The sequence below is a fragment of the Muntiacus reevesi genome, chromosome 13 (assembly GCF_963930625.1).
Source record: "Muntiacus reevesi chromosome 13, mMunRee1.1, whole genome shotgun sequence".
NCBI classification, from domain to species: domain Eukaryota; kingdom Metazoa; phylum Chordata; class Mammalia; order Artiodactyla; family Cervidae; genus Muntiacus; species Muntiacus reevesi.
This window is the reverse complement of record NC_089261.1, coordinates 42,936,990-42,961,920: the sequence shown is the minus strand read 5'-3', so window position 1 is coordinate 42,961,920 and position 24,931 is coordinate 42,936,990. Positions and strand designations below refer to the sequence as shown.

Here is a 24,931-nt window from a genome sequence, read left to right as displayed (position 1 = left end):
TCTTAATTTTACAGTCTATTTTATCTAAGTATTGCTACTCGGGCTTTCTCTTGATTTCCATTTGTATGGGATACCTTTTTCCATTTCCTCACTTTAGCTTTGTGTGTGTCTCTAGATCTGAAGTGAGTCTCTTGTAGGCAGCATATGTATGGGTCTTGTTTTTGTATACAGTCAGCCAGTCTATGTCTTTTGGTTGGAGCATTTATACAATTCAAAATTAAGATAATTATTGAGATGTACTTACTGCCATTTTGTTAACTGTTTGGGGCTTGTTTTTGTAGATTTTTCCCTTCTTTTGTTCTCTTCTTTTTGACTTATGACTATCTTTAGTGTTTGGATTCCTTTTTTCTTTCTGTGTGTGTATGTCTGTTACAGATTTTTGTTTTGTGGTTACCACAAGGTTTTTGTAAATCATATTGCTTTAGATACAAAGCAGTTTTAGTTGTTTTTTTACATTCAATTCAGTTCAGTCGCTCAGTCATGTCTGACACTTTGCGACCCCATGGACTGCAGCACGGCAGGCCACCCTATCCATCACCAACTCCCAGAGTTTACTCAAAGTCATGTCCATTGAGTTAGTGATGCCATCCAACCATCTCATCCTCTGTCGTCCCCTTCTCCTCCCACCTTCAGTCTTTCCCAGCATCAGGGTCTTTTCAGATGAGTAAGTTCTTTGTATCAGGTGGCCAAAGTATTGGAGTTTCAGCTTCAACATCAGTCCTTCCAATGAACATTCAAGACTGATCTCCTTTAGGATAGACTGGTTGGATCTCCTTGCAGTCCAAGGGACTCTCGAGAGTCTTCTCCAACACCATAGTTCAAAAACGTCAATCCTTCGGCACTCAACTTTCTTTATAGTCCAACTCTCACATCCATACATGACCACTGGAAGAACCATAGCCTTGACTAGACTGACCTTTGTTGGCAAAGTAAGGTCTCTGTTTTTTAATATATGCTGTCTAGTTTGGTCATAACTTTCCTTCCAAGGAGCAAGTGTCTTTTAATTTCATGGCTACAGTCACCATCTGCAGTGATTTTGGAGCCCAAACAAATAAAGTATCTCAGTGTTTCCACTGTTTCCCCATCTATTTGCCATGAAGTGATGGGACTGGATGCCATGATCTTAGCATTGTTTTACATTGCTGATCTCTAATTTCAAATGCATTTTAAATACTTGCATTTTTAAATTTAAATTTAATACAATTTAATTTAAATACCTGTATTCTCTTCCCTCCATGATTACTATTTTTTATTTCATATTTTACATCTGATTGTCTTGTGTATCCCTTAACTGCTTGTTGTGGATATAGATGATTTTACTCCTTTGATCTTTTAACCTTCCTACTAGCTTTTTGTGTGGATGATTTCCTCCCTTTATGTTTGCCTTTACTAGTGAGCTTTTCCATTCAGTAATTTTCTTGTTTTTAGTTGTGGCCTTTCTTTTTCTCCTAGATAAGTTCATTTAACATTTTTTGGAAAGCTGTTTTGCTGGTGCTCAAGTTTATCTTTTGTTTTCCTATAGAACTTTTGATTTCTCTGTCAAATCTGAAGGAGAACTGTGCTGGATAGAAGATTCTTGGTTATAGGGTTTTTGTTTTTGTTTTTGTTTTCCTTTCATCATTTTACATATATTGTGCCACTCCTTTCTGGCCTGCAGAGTTTCTGCTGAAAAATAAGCATTATGGGCATTCCTTTGTATGGTATTTGTTGCTTTCCCCTTGCTGCTTTTGCTATTCTCTCTTTATCTTTAATTTTTGTCATTTTGATTATGATGCGTCTTAGTATGGTTCCTCTTTGGAATTCTCTGCACTTCCTGGACTGTTTCTTCTCCCGGGCTTAGAAAGTTTTGAGTTATTATGACTTCGGATATTTTCTCCGACCCTTTCTCTCTGAAATGCTAATGCTAGTATGCTTGACATTGTCCCAGAGGTCTCTTACACTATCCTCATTTCTTTTTATTCTTTTTTTCTTTATCTGTACAGTGGCAGTGATTTCCCTTGCTCTGTCTTCCAGCTCACTGATGCATTACTCTGTATCATTTAGTCTCCTGTTTCCTTCTAGTGTATTTTTCATTTCATTGTAGTCTTCATCTCTGTTTAGTTGGTCTTTTATGTTTTGTCTTTTAACAAAAGCTACTAACTTCTCACTCTCTGTATACATTCTTTTCCCGAGTTCTTTGATCATCTTTACAGTCATTACTCTGAACCCTTTCTTGGTATATTGTCTGTCTACACTTTACTTATTTCTTCATCTAGGATTTTATCTCTTCCTTCACCTGGAGTATATTCCTCTGCCTCCTCGTTTTGCCTAAGTTGCTATTTGTATCTTTACATATGTGGTAGGTTAGTCACACTTTTCCACTTTGGAGAAGCAGCCTTCTGTAGGAAACGTCCTATGTGTCCCAGCAGTACACTCCCCTCTCATCACTCAAACTATGGGTTCTAGGGGTTCCCCCAAGAGGGCTGCGTGGGTCCTTCTGTTGTGACGGGCTGACTGTGTGGCAGTCTGGTGGGCTTGTTGTCCTATAACCTGATTGGTTGCCAGGCCCTACCTTGTATGGATGCTCCTGTGTACTAGTTAGTGAGACCCAGTTATGAAGCAGCTCATGTGGAACCCTCAGGGGCCTCAGGGCTAGTGCTGGCTCTCTGGTGGGCAGAGTCAGCATTTATAAGACTCTGAGGTGTTGCCTCCCCTCTGATTGGTGATCCTAGGTCCTGGGGTTAATGCCATACTAGTGGCAGGCAGAGCTGCTTCCTGGAATCTGGCTGCAGGGCCCTGGGATCCCAGAGCTGATGTCAGATTGCTAATGAGCCGGGGCGGGTTCTTGACCCAGTTGGTTATGGGGTATTGCTGTGTTTCAAAGCTTGTGTTGGCCTACTGTTAGTGGACTGGATATGCAGGCTGTTGGATCATGGTTTTCTTGCCTCTGGTGTCTACCTTTTGGTGGGTGAGGCTGGTCTGGAGGCTAGTGCAGGCTTCCTGGATGGCAGGGCTATTGCCTGCTCGGTGGTGGGTGGAGCTGAGTCTTGGTCCTTTGGGCAGGGCCATGTTTAGAGGCCGCTGAGGGCTTAGGATGTCTTTAAGCAGCCTATGTGCTGATGAGTGCGCTGTGTCCCCACTCAGTTAATTTTTTGGCCTGAGGCATCCCCATTCTGGTGCCTAAAGGGTGCTGGGTGGTGTCAGGTCCTGGCACTAATGAGCCAGAGGGAAGATTCAAGATGGCAGCCACAAGCATCAGTAACTGTGCCATAGATAGCTCCTAAGTATGGCTCCCACCAGTCTCTGTGTCCCCATGAAGAGTCGCAGGCATCCCCACTTCTCCCGGAGACTCTCCCACAAGGTAAGTCTGCCCCAGGCTTCAGTCAAATTACTGCTTTTGCCCCGGGTCCTGGTGCATGTAAGATTTTGTGTGTGCCCTTTAAGAGTGAAGTCTATTTTTCTCAGTCCTGTGGGGCTCCTGAAATTAAGTTCCACTAGCCTTCAAAGCCAGATCTCCGTGGGTTTGCGTTCACAGTACAGAACCTCCAGGCTGGGGAACCCAACATGGGGCTCAGAACCCTCACTCTGAATATAATCATCCTCCAGTTTGTGGGTTGCCCACCAGAAAGTATAAGACTTGATTATATCAGGAGTCCATCCCTCCTACCCATCTCACTGTGGCTCCTTCACTATGTCTTTAGTTGTATATCTTTTCTGGTAGGTTTTGGGCTTTTTCACTGATGGCTGTTCTGCAGATAGTTGTACTTTTGAGAGGAGGTGAGCTTGGAGTCTTCTTACTCTGCCAGCTTGGCCAACCCACCGCCCCCACCACCAACCATAATGTTTTATAAAATGCTAGTGACTGGTTGAGTAAGATAGAACTGAGAATGAACCTTTCAGTTTGGTACCCTGTGGTGCTTTGATTATTAATAATAAAAATAAGTACAGTTTTGGTGGAATGAAAATGTATTTAGAATTAGTTTGAAAGAAAAGGAAAATTTTGCTTCCATTTATTGGTGAGCTAGAAAATTTGGACCTGTCCTCTCATGACTAAAGAAGTTACATGAATTATAAAAAGCATCTATTTGCATTAAATAACTAACAAAAAATTATTACCAGTTTGACTTTATCCAAGGAATGCAAAATTATTAAAGCAGTAGAAAAAAATTGATGTAATTTACCACATTAGTTATTAAAAGAGAAAAATCATAAGGTTATCTCAGTAGATATAGAAAAAGTATTTGAGAAAATTTAATATGTATCCATTTTTTATTTTTAATATGCCTCTTAGCAAACTAGAAATAGAATTTACTTAATTTTATAAAGGTAAGGTATCTATTCTAAATCAAAGATTATTCTGAATAGCAAAACATAAATCTTAATAGCTTTTCTTTGAAGACTGGAAAGATGACCCAAGACCACTCTTACCACTTCTGTTAGTATTTGTAGCACAAGTCCTAATCAGTGCACTATGGCCAGAAAAAGAAATAAAAGGTATACAGACTGGAAAATAAGAAAACAGTCATTCTTCACTGACATAATGATTGTATGTGTAGAAAATCCAGAGTAATTCACAGACAGATTGTTAGGTGAACATACAAAAACCAGTTGTGTTTCTACATCCCAGCAACAAACATTTCAAAATAAAACTTTAAAAACAGTATAACTTACATTGCATCAAAATATATCAAATGTCTGTGAATAAATTTAACAAGGAATGTATAAGACTTTCACGTGAAAACTAGGGTATTAAAAGTAATTAAAGAAGGTCTAAGTAAATAGAGATATGTTAATTGGTCAGAATCCTCAATATTATACATTTGTTAATACCCCCTGTCCTGATAAAATAGAGATATAGTGTAATCTCTGTCAACATACTTACACATGGAGCAGTATCCAAAATATTAAGTGAAAAAAAAAAAAAACGATATACAGTGCGTATGCTATTCTACCCTTGTCAGGGTGTTTACTGGCTTTGACTAGTGAAAGGACCTAGATATAGTGGCCAGTATTCAGATGCAGATGAGGTATCCTAAAAGAAACCAGGACTCCTTAGATAAATGACTGATTACAGATCTGGGATAGGAACATATAGGATGAGCCTAGGAAGCACTTTGTGGTAGCAAAAGCAAGGAAGAGATCAAGATTATTGGGATCAAATTAAAAGGACCCAGTAACCAACTTGAGGAAGCTTCCACTGGCCTATGTGGTGACAGATTGATAGTTCATCAAAGAAAGTATCTGCAGTAAATGTTAACGTACCAAATATATTGAAAGTCTATGCCTTCAGAAAGATATTAAAGAAAAAATTCTTTGGTCACCTTTGGAAGATATTATAGAAACAGCTTTTTCTGGAAAGAAGATGAAGTTAAAATCCAGCATTTATTCTACTTTTCCTCTATTCACTGTACTTCATCAAATGCTACTGGGCCTTTTCCTATCATAATAGCCCTTACTTCACTGGTTAGGAAACCAGTGTACGGATTTTGCCAGTTAGTTTCTTAATATGTCTCCCAATTATGTATCTCAGAACCAGGAAGCAACCACAGAGTAGGATTATGGACACCCTGGGCCCACTGAGACAGCTCAAGTCAAAAGTCCTTTGATGACCCACCTGCAATAACTTCTCTGGTTGATAGATCACAGTGGTATTTAGAATCTCTAGGAATTTGTCCTGTCCAGTAATCGTTAAAGTGTCTGAATTTCCCCTTCCCCGTTGCATGGTTACCCAGCCTACTCTTCACAGGTCCTTTTTAGGGGAAGGCTAGGAGGAAGTATATATGAATGTATAAAAGTTTCCTTCAAAGAAACCTGCAACTTCTTCCTTCACTCAAGGGGCTCTGAACCTGAACAGATTCAAGTCTGAGAACTGGTTAAAAAGCCATGACACTGTCTTATTGTGATTAAACACTGCTATTCACAAGATCTAGAGCTTTTCTTCTGCAGATCAGACAAAACTTGAGTAGACTGCCCATCTCTTTCAGTTCTAGGATGACAGTGATAAAATTATTAAGCCCCAAAGATCTCTGCAAATCAGATTCTGCTGATTACTATTTGAACTCTACTGCCATTCCAGTAATGATGACTGCATTTGCTTTGGAGATTTAAGGCCACTACTTTGCCCTTGCTGTTGAGAATTGTATCATTTTCATTAAATTCAGGTAGCCCAGTTCCGTGGTAGCAGTTCCCACTGTCATTTCTGTCCCACAGAGAATAGCCACTACAGAGCTCTTCAGGGATAATGAGACACCCCTTCTGACTGTATTTCTCATAGTCCTGGTGAAGGCAGTGTCCTCTAGACCCTCCTGAAGGAGGCAGTCTCCCTGACCTCTGGTAACTTTCTCAACACCAGAGTCTCACATGGGGGTGAGTGTGTCCTCCTCTCTTCCTGGGAACATTTGTCTTGAAAATATTCAGACACATTCAGGGACGCTATTGATAGTGTATAGGGGCCGGGGGTGCTGGTAACCATCCTGCAGCGCTCAGGACAGCCCCACACAGCAAAGAATTTTCCAGCCAACGGTGTTAGTAGTGCCGTGGTTGAGAAAGTCTGCTGTATGCTGCACAAGGAGCTTTTTACATTTCAGTATTCATTATCTGTCACCTTTGAATCCAGATTTTGTTCAACCAACCAAGCAAACCAAAATACTTGAGCTAATTCATTGGATATAGAATATCTGCTTTGTGAGCCCATGTTGGTAAACATGGCCTCATCCAGTGGTTTTTGTTAAACAACCCTTAGGTGTTGTTCAAGCACCCTTAGGATGTAGTCTCACACATACTCTCTGATCTCTATGTAAAACTTGCAAAATCGTGTCATTATCATGGTGCTTTCTGCCACCTCAGAGGTCTTGTCTTCTACCTCATGTCCTATAGCTAAGTAGACTTCAGTCTGGCTATAGATGTAGAAGCAATGAATGATGGCAAGGTAATTCCTGAAAGGAGTCACCTATTCGTTGCAAGGCAACCTCCTTAGGTGAGTCCTTTACAAATTCTTCAGGCAGAGGAGACTTACCTTCCCAAATAGAGAGGAAGGACTGCTTGTACTCTGAGAGAAAGCATTGCAGAATTTAGGGCTTCAAGGCTTCAGCTTCATTGGAGTCTGTCCACATGTCCCCATTTCAACTTGTAGGGGAAAAAAGACCCTGCAAGGTTATGCATTCAGCCTGTGGTATAATTCAGCCATTCCTGGGATTAGACTTCGGATTTGATTTTCAGAACAATCAGCTTTGCAACTGCTAGAGATAGCAGCTTCTGGCCCCCTAACCTAGACTTTGAACTCAGAATTTAAAACTCTGAGTCCTTTATTTTTATTTTCAGAGCCTTCCATTATACCTGGAAGCTACATTATTTTCTTCATTCCATGTCATTATTTAGTCATTCAAAATGTTACAGTATACTGGCACTTGATGATACAGGTAATAATTTAACTCTTTTACCATGGATTACCTGGGTCCCCCTTTACCACTGACCTTTAAATTTAAGCAAAGCATAGAACGAATTCTAGTTAATTCACAACCAGTTAGAGTACCCATTCATAACGTTATATTCCTCTGGAACTACTTCTGGTACCAGTTTCTGTACGCATCAGGGTTTCTTCAAGGAAACAGAACTACTCTGGGTAGTACTGAATAGTAATAGAATATGGAATTTATTGTAGGAATTAGACCTTATGCAGTGGCACTGGTAGAGAATTCAGTCAATGCACTTGTCTCTGCAAATGATGCTAAACCTGAAGTCACTGTGGGTCTCTGAACCAGCAGTTGTGAAGGACAGCTGGATGCAGATGAAAACCGCTCACAAGGACAGACTGAAACCCTGTTTTCACCTGTCTCTCATCACCTCCACCTCAAACCACTTTTGTGGATGACCTGCAGGAGAGGCTGCTGCCCTTCACCATGGGTCTGTACATGACCCAAGAGGCCGAGAGAGGAGGTCTAACAAGAGGCAGAAGATGGAACTGCTGTGGGTTCAGGTGGTGCTCCACACCATTGTAGTGACCTAACATGTCAGCAGCTGTGCGTGAGCTGCCACGGTGCCAGGTACCCTGCCAGCCTTCTCAGCTACTGCACAAACTTCTCCTGTGGTCAGCACCAGCCCAGGACCAGGCAGGGCACGGAATCCTGGGAAATACAGTTACAGATTAACTAAGTTGATGCAGTCCCAAGCTACCACCATGTGTTTGTCATAATGTAATTCTTGATGTTGTTCAGTTCACAATGCTTACATAAGGAAGAACAAAACCATATAAAATAAATGAGGTTTAACATCAGAATACAAATTATGATGTGCGTGCTAAGTCACTTAAGTCCTGTCTGAGTCTTTGTGACCCCATGGACTATAGCTTGCCAAGTTCCTCTGTCCATGGAATTTTAGAAAATTGCCTAGAGGCAAGAAGACTGGAGTGGGTTACCATTTCCTCCTCCAGAGAATCTTCCCAACCCAAGGATTGAAGCCATGTCTCTTATATCTCCTGCATGGGCTGGCAGGTTCTTTACCACTGACTCCACTTGGGAAGCCACATACATATTTATGATAGGTAGCTATATGTTGAATATACACTGCTTGCCACTCTACATACTCCTTAAATCATCACAAAAACTTTATGAAGTAAATGCTGTTATGCTCCCTATATTAGGGTTCTTCAGAGAAACAGAACCAATAAGGGGTATGTGTGTGTGTGTGTGTGTGTGTGTGTGTGTGTGTGTAAAGGTTTGTTTTAATGAATTGGTTCAAGTGATTGTAGAGGCCTGGCAAGTCCAAACTCTGATTGAGAAGACTGGCAGGCTAGATAGTCAAGCTGTTCTTTTCAAGTCCAAAGGCATTCATGCTGGAAATCTGAAAGCCAGTGTTACTGTTTGAGTCCAAAAGTCCTCTGTTGCAGAGTACCCTGTTGCTTGAAGGAAATCAGCTTTTTGTTCTTCTCAGGCCATCAACTGATTACATAAGGCCCACCCACATTATGAGAGGCATTCTGCTTTACTCAAAGTTCAGTGACTTAAATGTAAATCTCATCCAAAAATACTGTAATTGAGACATCCAGAATAATGTTTGACCACACATCTGGACGCTATGGCCCAACCAATTTGACACATAGAATTAACCATCACATTCCCTGTGTCATACATGAGGAAGCTCTGGACTTTAAAAAAATTTATACAGGTCTACAGTTCATCATCTGCAATTCTAAATTCAAAAAAACAGAAAACAGTTTTTTCCTAAGTTATCTTCATATACTTTTGTGGCAAAATCTGACATGAAATGATAGGCTATTTTTGATACATGTGTATCTGCACACACATGTATATAAATACAGAGAAACATTTTTTTCCTTTGTAATGCCTAGTAATATGTTTTACTGAAAAATATTTATGATTGTAATCATCTCTGTCATACTCTTAGCCCATAAAATACTTTTCTTGAATCCTTGGATTTTGCTATATTGTATGTGTAACTTGTGAACACCAACTAATCACTCCCAGTAGATTATTGATTGTGAATGTGTTTTATTTTAGTTTGTATTTCCTGAGATATGGATCAAAGTATTTGCCAAAAGGAAAGACATATTATGTTGCATTTAACTCCCTTGAGTCTGTCCAAGTAGTTTTAATACAACCCTGTCTGTTGCTTATAGTCTGGGCTAGAAAGACTGTTAATGCCCTTTACAAACCATGACTTCAGGAATACTACTTGATTTTTTGAAAAGTAATTTTACCCCAGTTACACATGTATTTTTTATTGTTATTACAGTAGTGTTAATTTACAGTGTTGTATTAGTTTCTGATTTACAGTAAACTGAATCAGTTATATATATATATATATAGCTATTCTTTTTTACATGCTTTTCCCATGACATTATAGAATATTGAATAGAGTTCCTTGTACTATACAGTAGGTCCTTATTAGTTATCTATTTTATATACATATACATATATATGTATATGTGTGTGTGTGTGTGTGTGTGTATATATATATATATATATATATATAGTAGTGTGTATATGTTAATCTCAATCTCCCAATTTATCCCTCCTCCTTGTTTTTTTCCCCCTCGGTAACCATAAATTTATTTTCTACATCTGTGACTCTATTTCTGTTTTGTAAATAAGTTCATTTATACCTTTTTTTGAGATTTCACTTGTAAGAGATATCATAATATTTGTCTTTCTCTGAGTCCACTCAGCATGGCTGTCTCTAAAAGTATCCACATTGCTGCAGATGGCATCATTTCATTCTTTTTATGGCCAAATAATATTCCATTGTATATATATGTACCACATCTTTGTCTATTCCTCTGTCGATGGACATTTAGATTACCTCCATTTCTTGGCTTTTGTAATAGTGCTGCAGTGAATGTTGGAGTGCATGTATCTTTTCAAATTATGGTTTTCCCCAGATATATGCTTAGGAGTGGGATTGCTAGATCATATGATAGCTCTATTTTTAGTTTTTTAAGGAACCTCCGTAACTGTTCTGCACAGTGGCTATACCCACTTTACATTCCCAGCAACAACATAGAAGGGTTCTCTTTTTTCCATACCCTCTCCAGCATTTATTGTTTGTAGATTTTTTGATGATGACCATTCTGACTGGTAGAAGGTGGTATCTCATTATAATTGTGATTTGCATTTCTCTAGTAACTAGCAATGTTGAGCATCTTTTCATGTCTCTCTTGGCCATCTGTATGTCTTCTTTGGAGAAATGTCTGTTTAGGTCTTCTGTCTTTGTTTTGGTTTGGGGTTTTTGTGTGTGTGTGTGCTTCATAAGCTGTTTTGTATATTTTGGAGATTAATCCCTTGTTGCTTCATCTGCAAATATTTTCTTCCATTCTGTGTGTTGTCTTTTCCTTTGTGTTTATGGTTTCCTTTGCTGTGTAGAAGCTTTTGAGTTTAGTTATTTTTATTAATTTTTGTTTATTTTTGTCTGTATTTTCATTACTCTAGGAGGTGGATCCAAAAAGATCTTGCTTCAATTTATATCAAAGAGTATTCTGCTTATGTTTTCCTCTAAGAGTTTTATAATATCTGGCCTTACTTTGTTCTTGATCCATTTTCAGTTTGTTTTTGTGTATGATGTTAGAGAATGTTGAAATTTCCTTATTCTGCATGTAGCTGCTCAGTTTTCCCAGCACCACTATTGGAGAGACTATCTTTTCTCCATTGTATAGTCTTGTCTCCTTTGTCATAGATTAACTGACTGTAGGTGCCTAGGTTTATTTCTTGGCTTTCTATCTTATTCCATTGATATATATTTCTGTTTTATTTCCAGTACCATACTGTTTTGATTACTGTAGCCTTGTAGTATAGTCTGAATCTGGGGGACCTGATTCCTCTCGCTCCATTATTCTGTCTCAGTATTGCTTTGGCTTTTCCGGGTCTTTTGTGTTTCCATACAAATTGTAAAATTTTTTGTTCTCTCTGTGAAAATGCCATTGATAATTGGACAGGGATTGCATTGAATCTGTAGATTACCTTGGGTAATATAGTTATTCTGAAAATATTGATTCTTCTAATCCACAAGCATGGTATATCTCTCCATCTGTTAGTGTCATCTTTGATTTCTTTCATCAGTATCTTATAGTTTTCTGAGGATACATCTTTTATTCCCATAGATAGGTTTATTCTTAGGTATTTTATTCTTTTTGACATAATGGTAAATGGGATTGCTTCCTTAATTTCTCTTTCTTATCTTTTGTTTTTAGTATATAGGAATTTAAGCGATTTCTGTGTATTAATTTTGTGTCCTTCAACTTTACCTAATTTATTGATGAGTTTTAGTGGGTTTTTTTAGTAGCATCTTTAGGATTTTCTATGTATGGTATCTTGTCATCTGCACACAGTGACAGCTTTTCTTCTTTTCTAATTTGGGTTTCTTTTATTTCACTTTCTTCTCTGATTGCCATGGCTAGGACTTCCAAAACTACGCTGAGTAAAAGTGGCAAGAGTGTGTATCTTTGTCTTGTTCCTGATCTTAGTGGAAGTGCTTTCAGTATATCACCAATGAGAACGTTGCTATGGGTCTATTTTACATGGCCTTTATTATGATGAGATGGACTTCCTCTATACCCACTTTCTGAAGAGTTTTCATCATAAATCAATGTTGAATTTTGTCAAAAGATTTTTCTGCTTCTATTGAGATGATCATATGGGGTTTGGGGGGGTTATATGGGGTTATTTTATTTTCTATGGAGTTATTTTATTTTCATGATCATATGATCTTTATTATTCAGTTTGTTAATGTGGTGTATCACATTCATTGATTTGCATATATTGAAGAATCCTTGTGTACCTGGAATAAATCTCACTCATGGTGTATGATTCTCTTAATGTGTTGTTGGATTCAGTTTGCTGGTATTTTGTTGAGGATTTTTGCAACTATGTTCATCAGTGATATTGGCCTGTAATTTTATTTCTGTAGTTTTGGTATCAGAGTGATGGTGACCTCATAGAGTGAACTTGGGAGTATTCCTTCCTCTGCAACTTTTTGGAAGAATTTCAAAAGGATAGGTGTTAACTCTTCTCTAAATATTTGATAGAATTCACCTGTGTAGCCATCTGTTCCTGAGCTTTTGTTTCTTAGAACTTTTTAAATCACAGTTTCAATTTCAGTTCTTGTGAGTGGTCTGTTCATATTTTCTATTTCTTCTTGGTTCAGTCTTAGAAGGCTGTACCTTCATAAGAGTTCATCCATTTCTTCCAGATTGTCCATTTTATTGGCACATAATTGCTTGTAGTACTCTTTTATGATCCTTTGTATTTCTGTGGTAGCCATTGTAACTTCCCCTTTTTCTTTTCTAATTGTATTGATTTGAGGCCCCTCCCTTTTTTTCCTCAGTGATTCTGGCTAAAGGTTTATCAATTTTATCTTCTCAAAGAACCAGCTTTTAGTTTCATTGATCTTTTCTATTGTTTTCTTCATCTCTATTTCATATATTTCTGCTCTGATCTTTGTGATTTCTTTCCTCCTACCAACTTTGGATTTTGTTTATTCTTTCTCTGCTTGCTTTAGGTGTAATATTAGGTTGTTTATTAGAGATTTTTCTTGTTTCCTGAGGTAAAGTTACATTGCTAAAAACTTCCCTCTTAAGACTGCTTTTGCTGCATCCCATAAGTTTTGGATCATTGTATTTCATTCTCACTTGCCTCTAGGTACTGTTTTAATTTTCTCTCTGATTTCTTCAATGATCCATTGGCGGTTTAGTAACATATTATTTAGCCTCTGTGTGTTTCTGTTTTTTACAAATTTTTCCTATAATTGGTTTCTAATCTCGTAACATTGTGGTCAGAAAAGATGCTTGATACAATTTCTATATTCTTAAACTTACCAAGCAAGGCTTGATTTGTAGCCTAAGATGTGATTTATCCTGGAGAAAGTTCCATGTGCCCTTGAGAGGAAAGTGTGTTCAGTTGCTTGGTTGGAATGTTCTGTAAATATCAGTTAATTCTATCTAGTATAAAATGTCATTTAAGACTTGTATTTCCTTATTTTCTTTCAGAATCTGTCTGTTGGTTGTAAGTGATGCATTAAAGTCCACCATTACTATTGTGTTACTATCAGTTTCCCCTTTTATGGCTGTTAGCATTTGCCTTATAGGAGGTGCTCCTATGTTGATTATATATATGTAGTTACAATTATTATATCTTTTTCTAGGATTGATTGAATAAGGATTAATTATGTAGTGTCTTTCCTTGTCCTGTGTAACAGTCTTTATTTTAAAGTCTATTGTGTCTGTTATGAGTATTGTAACTCCAGCTTTCTTTTGATTTCTATTTGTGTGGAATATCTTTTTCTCATCCCTCACTTTCAGTCTGTATGTGTCCCTAAGTCTGAAGTGGGTCTCTTGTGGACAGCATATATATGGGTTTTGTTTTTGTATCCAGTCAGCCAGTCTATGTCTTCTGGTTGGAGCATTTAATTCAGTTACATTTAAGGGAATCATTGCTATGTACATTCCTAATGCCATTTTTTTAATTGTTTGGGGTTGGGTTTTGTAGGTGTTTTCTTCTTCCCTTCCTCTTTTGTTCTCTTGGGTTTGATGACCATTTTTAGCGTTGTGTTTGAGTTGCTTTTTCTTTTTTGTGTGTATCTGTTGTAGTTTTTTGGTTTGCATTTCCCATGGTCATGATTTAGCAGTTTGTGTGTGTGTGTGTGTGTGTGTGTGTGTATATATGTATGTATAGATATATATATGTGTGTGTATATAGATATACACATATATCTATATATGTGTATATACATATATATGCACACATATATACACACACAAGGTTGTTTTAAGTTTCTGGTCACTTAATTTTAGATGCAGTTCTCATTTCCTGCATTTGTAGTCTTGTCTTATCACACTCGTTGGTTTTCATACCATATTTTTAGAAGCAAATCTATGTCCAGCCCATATTCAAAGTGAGAATTAGGCCCTGTGTTTTGAGAAGAATCTCAGAGAATTTGGGGGCATATTTTATAACCATCATGAAAGCAAGTGTGCATAGTTATACTCTTGTGTAAATATTTGCCCACATTGCATTCCAGCTCAAGCACCATTATTTCCTCAATTTTCTTGTATTTCTCTAGTTCATACTAATATTTTCCTGTTTTAGAAGCATTGAAGTTCTTAAGAGTCTGAAACAATTTTTATTATTCTTTTTAATTTTCTTACATCTTTTAGATTAGGGTCAATGGACATACCCTCCATGGACCCTAAAATAAACATAAAAATTTGTTCTTTTTAAATTTTTATAATACAGTATAAATACATAAAACATGTACAGTTTTTTTTAAAGGTATATTGCAAACACCGATGTAACTACCTCTGAAGTCAAGAAATGCACATATTTCCCAGTTAGAATCCTCTTGGAGGAATGAAGTTAACATTATAGTACTTAAGATATCCCTCATTTTTTGTTTCTCTCCCTTAAATAACAAAACTGTCATCCATCCACAGACAAAAGTGCCTCTATGGGGTTTGTGGGACCTAACACTATTCGTACATGAAGGGACACAGGAGGAGTCCTGCCCAGCCACACACTGGTTATCAGGCTTGCAGACCTCTGTATGGGCTGTGGAACTGCCCAAAGCCTGTCAACTGGCTCTATCCCCTTTCAGCTACAATCTGGGAGCACCTGGAGGTAACTGATTTGGGCAGTCACCCATGGATAGAGAACCTTTGTAGAAGTCCAGGCATTCAGAGAAGAAATTACAGAATTCTGTTAGAGGGAAAAAAAAGTACATATATGTTTGTGTGTGTGTGTGTGAATTTAGACACACTGGAGTGGAAGTTTATGAATTCTACCTCAAGGAGCATAAAGTAGGTGTATCCATGCAAAGTCAGAGAAAGCCCCAGAACCTAGAACAAAACTAACAAAAAGTATCTCTCATCTGAAGACATTCTGGATTGGAAGAGATGACTGCTACCTCAAATACAAAACTAGTAACACAAAACTACAGTGAACATGAAAAGTCAAAGAAACATGACATCACCAAAAAAACCACAATTGTCCTCCAGTAACCAGACAGTGAAACATGGAGCTCTGCAATTTACCCAATAAAAAAATTCAAAAAAACTGGTTTAAGGAAATTCAGTGAACTATAAGAAAACACAGAAAGATAATTCTGTGAAATCAGGAAAACAATACAGGGACAGAATGAGAAATTTAAGGAGATACAAATCCTAAAAAAGAACCAAGCAGAAATTCTGGCGTGAAAGAATTCAATGAACAAAATGTAAAATTCAGTGGAGAACATTAATAGACGAGTAAATCAAACAGAAGAGACAGTCAGTGAATTAGAGGATGGGAACTTTGAGGAAACATACAAGTATTAAGACATAATCCAGTTAAAAAAGAACAAAGAAAAAGAATATTGGAGTAAAAAAAATCCATTGTGATTTATAGAACACAATCAAAAGAAACAATATCCAAATCAGTAGAGTTTCAGAAGGAAACTTCAGAAAGATTATTTAAGAAATAATGACTGAAAACTTGCCAAACCTGAGAGATTTAGCTGTTCAAGGTCATGAAGCTGAAAGCAAAGAGAGAGACTCCTAAAATCAGCAAGAGAAAAAACGTTTGTAACCTATATAGAGAAACCCATACTAGGGTATTAGTAGGATCTTTACAGGCCAGGAGAGAATAGGATGATGTATTCAGAGTGCTGAGAGAGGAGGGGGAAAAAATGCCAACCAGGAACACTCTATCTAGCACTTATCCCTCAGAAATGAAGGAGAAATAAAGATTTTCCCAGATAAACAAAAGCCGAGGAAATTCATGATCACTAGACATGCCTTACCAGAAATGCTGAAAGGAGTTCGTCAAGCTGAAATTTTAAAAAAATGTAATATGAAAATTTACAACACAGTGATAAAGGTTAATAATCAAGTTCAGACAACTCTAATACTGTAAAATGGTGTGTTGATAATTACAGTATAAAGGTTAAGGACCAGAGTATTAGAAATAACTATAACTACCATAATGAATACAATTGTTAATGAATACACCATATAAAAAGAGGTAGATTGTGACATTAAAAAACTTAAGAGGCAGGGGAGTAAAAAGGTAGAGTTTCTGTATTCAAGCAAAATTTTTGTATTCAGCGTAAAATAGACTTTTCTATCTGTAAGGTGTTTTGAGTAAGCCTTGTGGTAACCACAAAGCAAAAATCTGTACTAGATTTGCAAAAGACAAAGAGGGGAATCGTCACGAAAAATCGCCAATTCACAAAGGAAGGCAGCAAGAGAGGAAAAAAGGAGCACGAAAAGTGCAGAACAGCCAGAAAACAGTCAGTGAGAAGGCATCAGTAGATTTTTACATATCAATAATTACTCCAAATGTAAATGGATTGAGGTCTTCATTCAAAAATACAGAGTGGCTGAGTGAATTAAAAACAAGACCCATTTATATACTGCCTATAAGAGATTCACCACAACTTTAAGGACACAGGCTCAAAGTGGAAAGTGAAAGAGCGCAGTGGTAGCTGTACTTAAATCAGACAAAATAAGACTTTCACGTTGCAGTTCCTTTTCTAACTTCTTGAAATAGAGCCATGTCTCACAGGTTTTCATTTTTTCCTAATGCATGTATTCTTAAATGTTATAAAATTTCCACTAGATACCGACATAGCTTTAGCATATGTTTTGATGTATGTAGTATTTTCACCATTATCAGTTTTAAATATTTTTAAATTTTTATCTTTTCTTCTTTCAATTCATGTTATTTATAACTACATTTTAAAATTCCTGAATAAATGGGGATATTTTAGTTATTTTATTGTTAATTACTTGTTTTCCACAAATATGTCTCTTAGAAACAATATGTTGTTCTGCTTTAGATCATTTAGTTCATTTATATCCAGTGTAATCTAAAGTATATTGGGATTTGTTTTCCTTGTTTTAGTAGCTCAGATGGTTAAGAATCTGCCTGAAAAGCAGGAGACCTGGGTTCCATCCCAGGATCAGGAAGATCCCCTGGAGAAGGGAATCTTCTGGCAACCCACTCCAGTATTCTTGCCTGGAAAATTCCATGGACAGAGGAGCCTGCTGGGCTATAGTCCATGGGTCACGAAGAGTCAGACACAACTGAGTGACTAACACTTCCACCTCCATATTTCTGTCATTGCTTTCTTTGTGTTTCCTTTCTTGTCCTCTTTATTGACTTAGTGTTTTTTTTTCCCCATCATTCCACTTCTCACCCTAAGATTTGGAAATTATATTGTTGCCAGATTTTAAAGTCTGCTTTGTAATGTTCTTCTTTCACCTTACTAATTGTTTTGTGTAATTACAGTTCATTTATATTAGCCCATATATTTACCACTTTCTTTATTCTTAATTTCTTCTTCTTTCTCAAGCATTCCAGCAGGAACTGGTTTCCTAGTGTCTCAGTTCACTTCAGTCGCTCTATGAGACCCCATGAACCGCAGCACGCCAGGCCTCCCTGTCCATCACCAACTCCTGGAGTCCACTCAAACCCATGTCCCTTGAGTCGGTGATGCCATCCAACCGTCTCATCCTCTATTATCCCTTCTCCTCCTGCCCTCAATCTTTCCCAGCATCAGGGTCTTTTCAGATGAGTCAGCTCTTCACATCAGGTGGCCAAAGTATTGGAGTTTCAGCTTCAACATCAGTCCTTCCAGTGAACACCCAGAACTCATCTCCTTTAGCATGGACTGGTTGGATCTCCTTGCAGTCCAAGGGACTCTTAAGAGTCTTCTCCAGCACCACAGTTCAAAAGCATCAATTCCTCGGCGCTCAGCTTTCTTTATAGTCCAACTCTCACATCCATACATGACTACTGGAAAAATCATAGCCTTGACTAAACGGACCTTTGTTAACAAAGTGATGGCTGCTTTTTAACATGCTGTCTAGGTTGGTCATAACTTTCCTTCCAAGGAGTAAACATCTTTTAATTTCATGGCTGCAGTCACCATCTGCAGTGATTTTGGAGCCCAGAAAAATAAAGTCAGCCACTGTTTCCACTGTTGCCCCATCTATTTGCTGTGAATGATGGGACTGGATGCCATGATCTTAGTTTTCTGAATGTTGAGCTTTAAGCCAACTTTTTCACTCTCCTCTTTAACTTTCATCAAGCGGCCCTTTAGTTCTTCTTCACTTTCTGATATGAGTGGTGTCATCTACATATCTGAGGTTATTGATATTTCCCCCAGCAATCTTGATTCCAGCTTGTTCTTCATCCAGCCCAGTGTTTTTCATGATGTACTCTGCATGTAAGTTAAATAAGCAGCGTGACAATATACAGTCTTGATGTACTCCTTTTCCTATTTGGAACCAGTCTGTTGTTCCATGCCCAGCTCTAGCTGTTGCTTCCTGACCTGTGTACAGGTTTCTAAAGAGGCAGGTCAGGTGGTCTGGTATGCCCATCTCTTTCAGAATTTTCTATAGTTTATTGTGATCCACATAGTCAAAGATTTGGCATCGTCAATAAAGCAGAAATAGATGTTTTTCTGAAACTCTCTTGCTTTTTCGATGATCCAGCAGATGTTGGCAATTTGATCTCTGGTTCCTCTGCCTTTTCTAAAACCAGCTTGTACATCTGGAAGTTCATGGTTCATGTATTGCTGAAGCCTGACTTGGAGAATTTTGAGCATTGCTTTACTAGCGTGTAAGATGAGTATAATCATGCAGTAGTTTAAGCATTCTTTGGGATTGCCTTTCTTAGGGACTGGAATGAAAACTGACCTTTTCCAGTCCTGTGGCCGCTGCTGAGGTTTCCAAATTTGCTGACATATTGAGTGCAGCACTTTGACAGAAGCATCTTTCAGGATTTGAAATAGCTCAACTGGAAATAGCTCATCACCTCCACTAGCTTTGTTCGTAGTGATGCTTCCTAAGGCCCATGTGACTTCACATTCCAGGATGTCTGGCTCTAGGTGAGTGATCACACCATTGTGATTATCTGGGTTGTGATGATCTCTTTTGTACAGTTCTTTTGTGTATTCTTGCCACCTCTTCTTAATATCTTCTGCTTCTGTTAGGTCCATACCATTTCTGTCCTTTATTGAGCCCATCTTTGCATGAAGTGTTCCCTTGGTATCTCTAATTTTCTTGAAGAGATCTCTAGTCTTTCCCATTCTATTGTTCTCCTCTCTTTCTTTGCATTGATGGCTGAGGAAGGCCTTCGTATCTCTCCTTGCTATTCTTCGGAGCTCTGCATTCAAATGGGTATATCTTTCCTTTTCTCCTTTGCTTTTCACTTCTCGACTTTTCACAGATATTTTTAAGGCCTCCTAGTTTCTAAATTAGATCATTCAGAAGTTCCTTTAGTGAAGATATGCTAGTGATAAAATTTCAACTTCTGTTTGTCTGTAAAATGTATTTACCTTCAGTTCAGTCACTCAGTCGTGTCCAACGACCCCGTGGACCACAGCTTGCCAGACTTCCCTGTCCATCACCAACTCCCTGAGTTTACCCAAAGTCATGTCCATTGAGTGAGTGATGCCATAACCATCTCATCCTCTGTCGTCCCCTTCTCCTCCTGCCTTCAGTCTTTCCCAGCATCAGAGTCTTTTCAAATGAGTCAGCTCTTCCCATCAAGTGGCCAAAGTATTGGAGTTTCAACTTCAACATCAGTCCTTCCAGTGAACACTCAGGATTCATTTCCTTTAGGATGGTACTAGTTGGATCTCCTTGCAGTCCAAGGGACTCTTAAAAGAGTCTTCACCAACACCACAGTTCAAAAGCATCAATTTTTGGCCGCTTAGCTTTCTTTATAGTCCCAACTCTCACATCCATACATGACTACTGGAAAAACCATAGCCTTGACTAGATGGACCTTTGCTGCTTTTTAATATGCTAAGTTGGTCATAACTTTCCTTCCAAGGAGTAAGCCTAAGCATCTTTTGATTTCATGGCTGCAATCACCATCTGCAGTGATTTTGGAGCCCAGAAAAATAAAGTCTCCATATATACCTTATGTTCATATTTGAATGATATTTTTGCTGGATATAGAATTCTAAGTTGACTGTTGTTTTCTTCCAGAAAATTAAAAACAACAATCTTTTAATCTCTGGCTCTCTTACTTCTGTTGAGAAGTAATCTGCTCACAGTCCTTTGAAAGTTATCTCTTTTCCTGTGACTTCAAATATTCTCTTTGTTTTTCTATCATTTCATTGTGATGTGTGTATTAAAGGCTTCATGTTACTGTATTTTGTGCTTTATGAAAGTGTGGCTTGGTTTTCATTCTGGAAAATGCCAGATGTCAACTCTCTAAATATGTCCTCTGGTAATCTTTACCTCCTGCCATAATGGAGAAACTTGTGCCAGACTTAACTTCCCACCAGAAGCAACTATTAAACTAGACAAAATATTTGAAACAGTTGACTCTCTGATCCATGAGAGACAAGAAAACAAGGTGAAATCCAGAATCACCTTGGATTTCTGCCTCCAAGTAGTTTTAGAACCATAGTCCTCAAAAGGGAGATTCCATCCACCTCCCAGTGAGTGATCCCTCTCAGTTGAGAACAGAGATCAGAGTTTGATGCCTGAACTAACTGAAGTTTAGCAGAGAACCAGAAAAGATGAGAGTTACACAAGAAAGAGATCCAGAAATCTGCATAGTGGTCCTCTTGAATGTGTTTCTAAAATCCGAGTCACAATACATTAGAGTGAAAATCCTTCAGAAGGCCAGGCAAATAATGACTGGGGAGCTATAAGCTGGAAAATGTGAACCACTTACCCAGGGCTGGAAGATATTATGGTTACATCCAACTACTAGCATGGAGAATTCTTGTTGAACACACAGGGCATGCAGTAAAAATTCCAGAATCACTACTCCAGTCCAGGATTAAAGATATCCTAAAGTCACCTTGACAAGACTTAAAACCAAGCCTCAAAATAATCAAACTGTCCTCAAGTAATTTAACTGCCTGCCAGACAAATTCAACACTTTTAATACTAGATAAGCAAAACTAGTATTCAAAACCAAGAAAAATCAGTGCATAGAAACCCACCCAGAAATGACAGAGGTGATGTAACCAGTAGACAAGAACTTTAAATCAGCAATTATAAATATCTTTAGTGATGTAAAGTAACACATAAAGATGACTAGGAGAGAAATGAAATTTACAAAAAAGGAACCAATGGCATCTTGGGAATGAAAATTATAATATCAGAAGTTTTCAAATTTACTAGATGGGATTAACAGCAAATTATACACTGCAGAAGAAAAGATTGGAGAACTTTAAAGACGGAAGGAGGAAAAAAAAAAAAAAACTATCCAAAAATGGAAGCATAGGGAGAAAAAGAATGAAGACAGAACTTCAGTGGCTTGAAAGACAACATCAAGCAGTACAAAGATGGGTGGAAGCGGGGTAGGAGTAGAGGTATTTTAAGAAATAAAGGCCAAAAATCTTCCAAATTTGATTAAAAGCCTTTATCTATTATCTACTCTTGCTTAACAGCTTACTCTAAAACTTAATTGGTGAAAGCAACAGACGTTTATTTTCTCAGCTTCTGAGGGTCAGGAATACAGGCAGGTCTGCCTCAGAATGCCTCTGATTCAGGATCTCTCATGGAACTGCGATCAAGGTGTTAGCTGAAGCTGTAACTATCTCAAGGCTCCACCAGGGGAGGATTTACTCCCAAGCTCTCTCTCTAGCTGACAGGCTTCAGGTCTTCACTGCTATTGTCAGAACACATTAGTTCCTTGCCTTGTCCTCTTCATAGACCAACTGGGAACATGACAGCCTACCTCCCTCAGAGGGAGGGTGGGGAGAGAAAGAGCGAGAGATAGACAGAGAGAGGAGGTAGGGGGCAAGCAAAATTAAAAAGTCCTGGTCTTTTTTAACCTAATCTTAAAAGTGACATCCCATCACTTTAACCTTTTTCCAGTAATTAGAAGCAAGTTGATACAGTCCCTTGAGTGTGGGAGTGTGTATACCACAGGGCGGGGAAATTAGGGGCCACTGTAGAGGCTACCTACCACACCATTACATCACACCATACATAAAAATAGCTTGAAATGAATCATGATCTAAACATAAAAGGAAAACAGTAAAAACTTCTAGAAGAAAATCTGCAATAAGCAAAACTTTCTTGCATAGGACACAAGAACAGCAAATCATAAAAGAAAAAAATTGATAAGTTGGACTATATCAAATTAAAAACTTCTGCTCTTCTAAAGCCACCATTAAGAAAATGGAAACAAGACTGTGTGAAAAGATTTGCAGTTAGTAAATTCGACTAAGGACTTGGATTCCCATTATTTTTTTTAAAGTGTTACAACTCAGCAACAATAACAATTTGGCAGCTTATTACAAACTTAAATGTGTGCTTACCATATGAATGTGCAGTTTTACTCATTTACCAAAGAGAAGTGAAAATATATATTCACACACAAAAAACTCATGAACAAATATTTCTAGTTGCTTTATTTATAATAGCCAAAAATGGGAAGCAGCCCAAATGTCCATCCACAGATACTTGGATAAACGTTCACCAATAAAAAGAAACAAACTACTGATACACGCAGCAAACATTGATGAATCTCAAAAATGAGATGAAACAAAAAGTAGACTAAGAAAGTGCATACTATATGATTGCATGTATATGAAATTCTAGAAAAGATGTTTCTGATCTATGGTGACAAAACAGCTTAGTGGATGCCTCGAGCTGGGTTTGGTGGGTAGTGACTGCAAAGGGTTATGAGGGAACATGTTGGGGTGATTCTATCTTAACTGATTATAGTTATGTGGGTGTATGTATTTGTCAAACCTCACCAAGGTCTACACTCAAGGTGGCAGCATTTTATTTTCCATAATTATACCTCAGTAAGGTTGATTTTAAAACAAATCCTGCCTTTGCAATTCTCTCCCTGCATCCTTCAGGGACTCTGTTGTAAGACATCTTAAGACTTTTATATTACATTCTTTCCTTCTTTATTTCCATGTTTTTTCTTTCACTGTGCTGTATTTTGACAGTAACTTGAAATCTATTTTGTCTTTCATAAGGTCTCTTTTTTATGTTCAATCTGCTACTGTATATGCCCATTGAGTTTTTATCCTGAGGTATTTTTTTTTATATCTAGGATTTCTCTTGAGCTCTTTTTCAAGTCCACGGTTTTACATTTTTAAAGCCTCCTGTCCCTTGCTGATATTTTCAGGTTTGCCATGCTTTTCTTTTAAAGTGGTGAACATTATGTGAGAGTCTGCTTCTGATAACTCTAGTATCATCACCAGACAGTCCTGTTTCTGCTGGTTTCTGTGCTTGTCTGGTTTCTCTATCTGCTTATTAATAATCTCCCTGGAAAATTTTTGTAACGTGGCTTTCACAGAGAGTCTTTGTCTCTACTTCTTCTGGGTTCCTGAGAGCTCTACCAGTTCTGAGCACGTCAGCCAAGAGGAAGGTTTCTGACCTGCCCTAGGTGTTGGTTCTCTGAGTTCAACCTGTAAGGTGGCCAGTCTGTGGCCACAATTTCTCAGGAATGTTTCTTTTTCCTTTTCTCTTCCTGTTTTGCTAATGCCCCGCATAGCTTCTTTGTAGTCCTGTGTCTTTGAGGGCAGGGGCGTGGATTCAGATATGCTTCACCTTTATCCCGAGGTGGGACCCTTAGGGTCCCAGATCAGTGTTAGAAAGGATCTCTATTAAAGCACCCCTTTCTCTGAGTGGAAATAGAACCAGATCCTAAATGTGTCAAGTATTATGAATATGCCCTCCAGAAGCATTGGTGCCCCAATAGTCTACTTATTTTTCTCATTACAAGCTTTCATTCAAAAATCGTCTTGGAGGTTTTTGCTATATTTTCGTCTCAAGACTTTTAAAGTGTTGTGGAGTTTTTAATGGATGGATGAATCTGAATAACCTAATGTGTTATTGGATCCACACATATACTCTTTAAAACTGTCCTGCTTGTGTAGCACAGTAATGGACATATGTTGGTGAAAACTAGGTTTTAGATAGCTTTTGTCTTATGCAGTTTACATGTGTCTGTGGTCAGTTACAGATCCTAGAAGCTGAAATGGACTGTAGCTGCAAAGTAAATTAATCAGTTGTTACCAGGAATTACTGTCGGATCATTAGAACCAATGTTGCACTTACACAACATATTATTTCTAATTAATAGACATTAGCAGTTGATCTTAGTATTTTTCTTAACTAAAAGAAATACGTTATATACCTGTTTGTTTTAATCTGTTACCTTGAGTGAGATACAGTGAGACTATACTCAGATCAAGAGACAGACCCTGAGATAAGTTTTACAGCTGCTTATACTCACAGTTCCTGGGGTGAACTCAGGTCCACCCGGAGGAAGCACAGGGTCAGTCACAGGGCAGAGGGAGTTGGTGGGGCAGTGGGCAAGAACCTGTGCTGTGGTTTCTGCTGGAAGGAGGGGGGCAGGGTAAGCAGGCCTGTGCTCAGGTATGCCTAGTCACGCAGTCACGTCTGACGCTGTGACCCCATGGACTGATCCTGCCAGGCTCCTCTGCCCTTGGGATTTTTCAGGCAAGGATA

The 24,931-nt window shown here is 38.2% G+C and overlaps 1 protein-coding gene across 5 annotated transcripts in view; it reads left to right on the top strand.

Annotated features, from left to right (window-relative positions):
* Positions 1–24,931, top strand: part of SCLT1 (sodium channel and clathrin linker 1) — a 218,943-nt gene that overhangs the window by 159,094 nt on the left and 34,918 nt on the right. The window lies entirely within an intron of this gene.